Source organism: Oryzias latipes, chromosome 2, assembly GCF_002234675.1.
Source record: "Oryzias latipes chromosome 2, ASM223467v1".
Classification (NCBI taxonomy): domain Eukaryota; kingdom Metazoa; phylum Chordata; class Actinopteri; order Beloniformes; family Adrianichthyidae; genus Oryzias; species Oryzias latipes.
Genome location: NC_019860.2, coordinates 10,687,372 through 10,693,371, shown reverse-complemented (window position 1 = coordinate 10,693,371; position 6,000 = coordinate 10,687,372).

Sequence of the window (6,000 nt, the reverse complement as noted above, 5' to 3'; positions counted from 1 at the left end):
CACGTTCAAATTACATAATTGACGCCCAAATTCTGTCAGGTTTGGATTTTACCTTGATTTAAGTGTTTGTTGCATGGTTTAATTGTTTGTCTTCCGAGGTTTTAATTTGATATGTTCATGATACGTCTGTGAGAATTTCACGTGAAAGACCACAAATCTCACTTTTTCCACATATGACCATTAATCATCTATTTAATATGCTCAAAATGTATGTAGTGGCTGTGTGACATCGCCTTAAGTCTTGACTAGAGATTATTCAGTACACTGCCACAATATTCTGAAAAAGAACAATGGGAAGGCCAAGTAAAGTGTGTGTTTTGTTTGGTCCACTTATGACCATCTGCCCAAGCCCCCTGTGTTCTTAGACAGTGCTGAAAAATATATTAAAAAAAACAGATACAGTAGATACTTAGAAAAAAACAAGTAGATCTGGGGTTACTGAGGCGCCCTTTGGTGACAACCTTAACATATGGAACTGAATCTGGAAAAGGTTTATTGATTAAGCAATTAAACAACATCCTAAAACTCTTAATCTTTCTAATGTGCTAGACTGAATCCTTGAATAAAATTACATTTGATCTGGTGTAGCAAAAACCTAACGACGTGGGTGGCGTTCTTCTGCTCTGATAATGAAATAATTGGATAAACGGAGAAGAGGGTATTGGGGAGGAGTTTATACCCAACACCCAAACATAATTAGTCGGTTAAGCCTGAGATAATAAGCGAATAATCACCTGCCTTTTTTTAATCAAGCTTCTTCAGTAAACACGCCTAAGGTGAACTGGACAGACAAACATTATGGGAGTTTCTGCTTCAGTGGTCTGCTGGTTTTCACTGGTTGAGTTGAGGTCAAAAAACTGAATTTTCAAGCTCTTTATTCTATACACAAAGCTTTATTTGTGTTTCTGCGTCCAGAAAACATTCAGTCTGAACTGTGAAGTGGATCTCCAACAATCAAATTAACAAAAGGCCAAATTGTTGCTGCCACAGGACCTCAAGAAGGCTATGGATTCAAAAGAGCCAAGTTTAGACAAGAGATTTTTGTTTTTATATATATATAAAAAAAACGATAGTTAAATTTAACCAAAAATGTGTTTTAGGTTTTTTCCAAACACTAAAATGAATCAGGTCTCAAGTTTAAATGTTGAAAAACCTGATTAGCATAACCATTTTTTGAATTTACAAAGTTTTCTCATATTTGTACCCCAAAAAGTCAGTTATTGGAAATGTACCAACTTGACAACAGCCCATGGGATTGAACAAGCGAACATACTCTATATCAGTGGTGTTCTTTCCTAAGAGCAAAAGGAAATTGTGCAAAACTGGGCAGATAATGGCAAATTCTACCAGGCTGACAGTATGAAGTATCATAGCTGAAGGCACCTCCTGTGATGTAATATTTAGCAGGCAATTAAAAATGTGGTATAATGATGCCAGAGTGTGCAGAAAAATTGGGATGTACAAAAGAGGTCCAAATCTGGCAGCAGCCCCCTGCATCGTATTCACATACAAACACAATTTATTTATGATCAGTGGGCTTCAGTTCAATTCATTGTTTTTTGCATTTTTCCCTGTGAATTTGAAGACAAAATTATATTTTTTGTCTTCATTGACGATTAACTGTTGGCGATCAACCATAAAATCAAACCGAGAGGGTCAAATCAAATTGGGAAGTGCTCACACGGCACTGGGATTCAAATGACCAAAACACATCTCCTGCTTGGGTGTATTTTTTTAGGCCATGATCACACCAACACATGTTCAATCTGGGAGGAAACCAGGGGATTTGAGGAACCATCTGTTGACCAAAGCCTTTGGGAAGCACACTAAGATGGTCTTAGGATATTGTTCACCCCAGGTGGGAATGGCGGGCCCCCCTGCTCAAGCAGAAAAAGGGAGGGAAACTGGGTAGTTCTTAGAGGAATAATCTTATTTTCATTCACAACACTTGATAATTCAGTCCAGTTCAGAGAGGAAATCGCAGGATATTTGGAAAAGATTTATAAGTCGCTTGTCGTTTTTTTGTGCTGTACAAAAACTCAATAATGTGAGATCAAGAATGGAGGGCATTGGTTTTTAGATTTGTGAACTTTTTCTAAAACTGTGAAAATAAAAAAAGCTGATAGAACAATGGGCTGGAACTGAGATTCAAGTTTCGTTACGTTTTTCCTCTACATTGTTGTGGGATAGTCATCTATCCAACAGTCATGGAAAGGCAACAGCCACCTGTTTGAGTAATGTTCTAGACTTCGGAGCTGGCTTTTTTTTTTTAACTCGGTCAGTTGGTTTGTTTTACTGAGAAAAAGCACTTCTAATCAAGTTCTGTTTTACAGAACTTTTTTGTTCCGTTAAGGATAGCAACCAACTTTGTTTGTATATTTAGTCAGGGTTAAAAACCTGTCTAGATCAAATGGTAAATGATAATTGCCGTAAACATATGTAGCGCTTCAGTACCTTCCTTGAAGGCCAAAAGTGCTTTACAGTTACAGTCCCATTCACCCATTCATACACACATTCACACACCTTTATTGCGCTTTTTCTGCCTTACTTTGGCTCCAACCTGTAACCACCAGGAGCAGGAAGGGACCAACCTTGAAGCAACAGGACCAATTAGGAGTTAAGTGTTTTGCCCAAGGACAGCTTCCAATCTGAGGTTGACCGCTCTACTTTTGCACCACAACCTCGACACTAGCGAGATCCCCCTTTTTTAGAAAAGAAAGGTAACACGTAGTGTTTTATTCTGAAAATCCAGCAAATTTTCTTAGGCTTTCAGCTTTCTCTGTCCCAGCATTGTGTGTTTGTGCCTTAGGGCTGAATTAATTGCTACCAATATTAAGCCACATTTTTCTTTTATGGCAGGGTTGCTTAAGTGCATCTGTTGCTCTTAGCGAAATTGGAATATAGGAGATTCCAGGTCAAACCGGTCCTTAGTAAGGAGTTAGACTCCGAAAGCTGACAAATCCTCCAGGCACTTAGTCATCACTTTTGGCCAACCCAGTCCCAGCACTAGTAACTTTTCCCCATACATTGGGGCATCCAAAAAGCTTCTGTAAGGGACTGATCTTTCAATGCAGTTAATTAATTTACATCAGGGACATTGGGACTTTAGCTAGCAACCTTACCTCACAAAAAGATTCACAGATGGCTTGCAACCATTGACTGTATAACAGAACTGGACTGAGTGATCCCTCCCCCCTGGTCTTCCAAACAGGAAGTAACCTCTGGTTCCAAGAAGCCGAAATCCCATAGACTTCTATGGAGAGATAAACAGCTATTACTCAGTCATTCTATTTGTCAGAATAACCATTCTTGCTCTGATATCTTTTATAAGATGCTCTTGAAAATCCACTTTTTTTTTTCTTTATTCCAAGTTATTCAAGTTATAAACTGACCAATCAGATGCCTCATTAAAAGTTAGTGATCTCATATTGTCAGGTTCTCCAGAGTACAATTTCAGTGGAAAGGGCGTGGACTTTCAAAAAGCTCATTCCCGATCAACCAGAGTGGTTGGTATAGAAATGTTGACTCAGACCAACACGGATTAATCACTCCTTACTGACATTGTCTAGCTCAAACATGGGGGCATCCAATTGCAAAGGTGGCATCTGAACTGACTTCATTTTGTTGGAACTGGAAGTTAACCATGGTCTATCGCTCAGTCCAGTTATCTTATACACTCAATGCTTACAACTGGTTTAGCTTCAAACCCAGAGGTTCTACATGAAAGCAAACTTTCTGAAAGGCTAATAATCAGGAGTTCTAGTACCTACTTGGCCTGCCCACTGGCATTGCGCTTCCATATTTACCAGCGTCTTTATTCCTGATAGATTTGTTTATTGTCCATTAATCAACACATGTAATTTTTGATAATATCCCTTTGGTTATTCTCTAGGTTGTGAAACCTAAGCTTTTATTAGACACTAGTAACCCTTGTGCTATCTTAGATGACCCCACCCTTACATTGACATGTTCTCCCTACCATGACAAAGGTGGAGAGGATTTCATGTAATCCATGGACACCAGTGAAGATCACAAATCATTGAAGAAAAAAGGTTCAGAGCACTGTCATGTGGGTCTAGATGACCCAACTCCCAATGTTAAAGTGACTAGGATAGCACAAGGGTTAAGGTGTTGAGTCTAGTACATTAATCCATTCTGTTTCCTAAAAAGGTTTTTAAGTATGAGCCCAGGTTAGTGTAGAAACTCCAGCAGAATGACAATCCTTGCCAAGACTGGGTTTGTAATGTGTTGTGCACTGCTTTTGTTAGTTTGATAAAACTTGGAGAGTTATCCTCTGATGCTTTTCACTTTATGAAGGATTTTTTCCTATGCGACAAACAAAATCAAGGCTTTCATTCCGTTCAATTTTTCATTCAGGGGGAAACACATCCCTTTGCTTTTATAAACTAGCTGAAGCGGTAAAAGTTTTATGTAGAGGACTCTGTCAACCTCAGGAATATAAGCCAAACAATCAATTGTAACTTGATTTGTTTACATTTCCTCCCAAAACCGAGGGAATCAAACTACCACAATCCAGGTTACAGGAAAGCTTCTGTCTTGTTCAAGCCTGGCTGTGCTCTGGTGAAAGATCTCTTGAAAAGCAGATTGTTCACTGTCAGGAGCATTATGGATTAGTTACAGTCTGTGGGCCGCAATAATTACCACAACAAACAAAAGCCCCCCAAGCTGGGCACTTTTCTGCTTCCAGACTTTTCCAACTTCTAATTAGGATTTACTCCCTGCCTCCTCCCCCTCCTTTCTATCCCGCTCTTATCTCTGTGACATTTTTTTTCCTCCTAAAAGCAGCTCTCCTGCTCCTCATACCTTCATCTATGCTCTCCTGCTCCTTCGTTAGAGCTATACAAGGGACTGAAATGGAAGGAAGACAAATGTTGGCGGGGAGAACAGATTGCCTGTTGACCTGTCGAAGCGAGCAGAATTGAGGCCCTGGATTGAAAATCTAAATCTGCATTAGAGGCTTTTGTTGGGTCTGAGGCGAGTCGCTCTGCACGAAGGGGTCTTAATGTCATCGAGGAGGGGCGGGTGGGGGTGCACACTCACACACAATCACTACCTATGATGCTAAACTACGTTCCTGCAGCTCAGAGTCACAACAGTATCCAAACCAGCAGCACTTTTTTTTTTATTTTTATTTTTTTATTTATTGAGCAAACTGTTTTCTCCCAGACATGCACAGCAACAGATGATATCACAACAGTAAATTTATATTTGTGTTGAAACTGGAGACTTTGATGGTAACATTTTTGTGGGATCTGTCAATTTGTTAAAACAAGGCTGAAGTTTGTCTTAAATTTACAAGTTAGGCAACATTTTTAGGCTTCATCACATATGGCTCCGAATATATTTTGTAACCTTGTCTGATAGATTTCTTTAGTAAAATCAACATAGTAAATATCTGATTTTGAAATGGATCCATTAGTGATATGATCATTCCTTTTTTCTCAGGAGTGGCAGGTCTGTGTGCTCTGAACATGCAGATGGGAGATTTAATCTTGTCCAAGCATGGTAGTTTGTTTGTTTGCTTGTGTTGTTGTGTGTGAAAGCATCAGGCTCATTGAACTCGGATAATCCGTCCTGCTCTTTAATGCGCTGGCCCAGATTGCTGAACAGATCAGATCAGGTTTCTGAACGGCGGCTCAAAATGGGTCAAAACTCTCCTCTCTGCTGTAACGTTCGTCATGAACAGGTTCGTGTTCAAGCACACGGGAGAGGAAACGCCAACCTTCGCTTTTATGTGATTTCTTTGGGACTTTCAGCTTCGACGATGCAGGAGCTTCTAATGAAGGACGTGTTTCTGGGATTTACAAGGAAACTGCTGTCAGGCACTCGGTGAAATGTTTTGTTTCTCTGATTTAAGAAGATGTTCTCACTCAAGTTTTTTTAATTTGTTCACAAAACTGTAAACATGGAAAAGAAAGAAAAATCCGGAAAGCCAGTTTAACTTTGATATTTTTGACTTGCATTATAAACGCCCCAAAA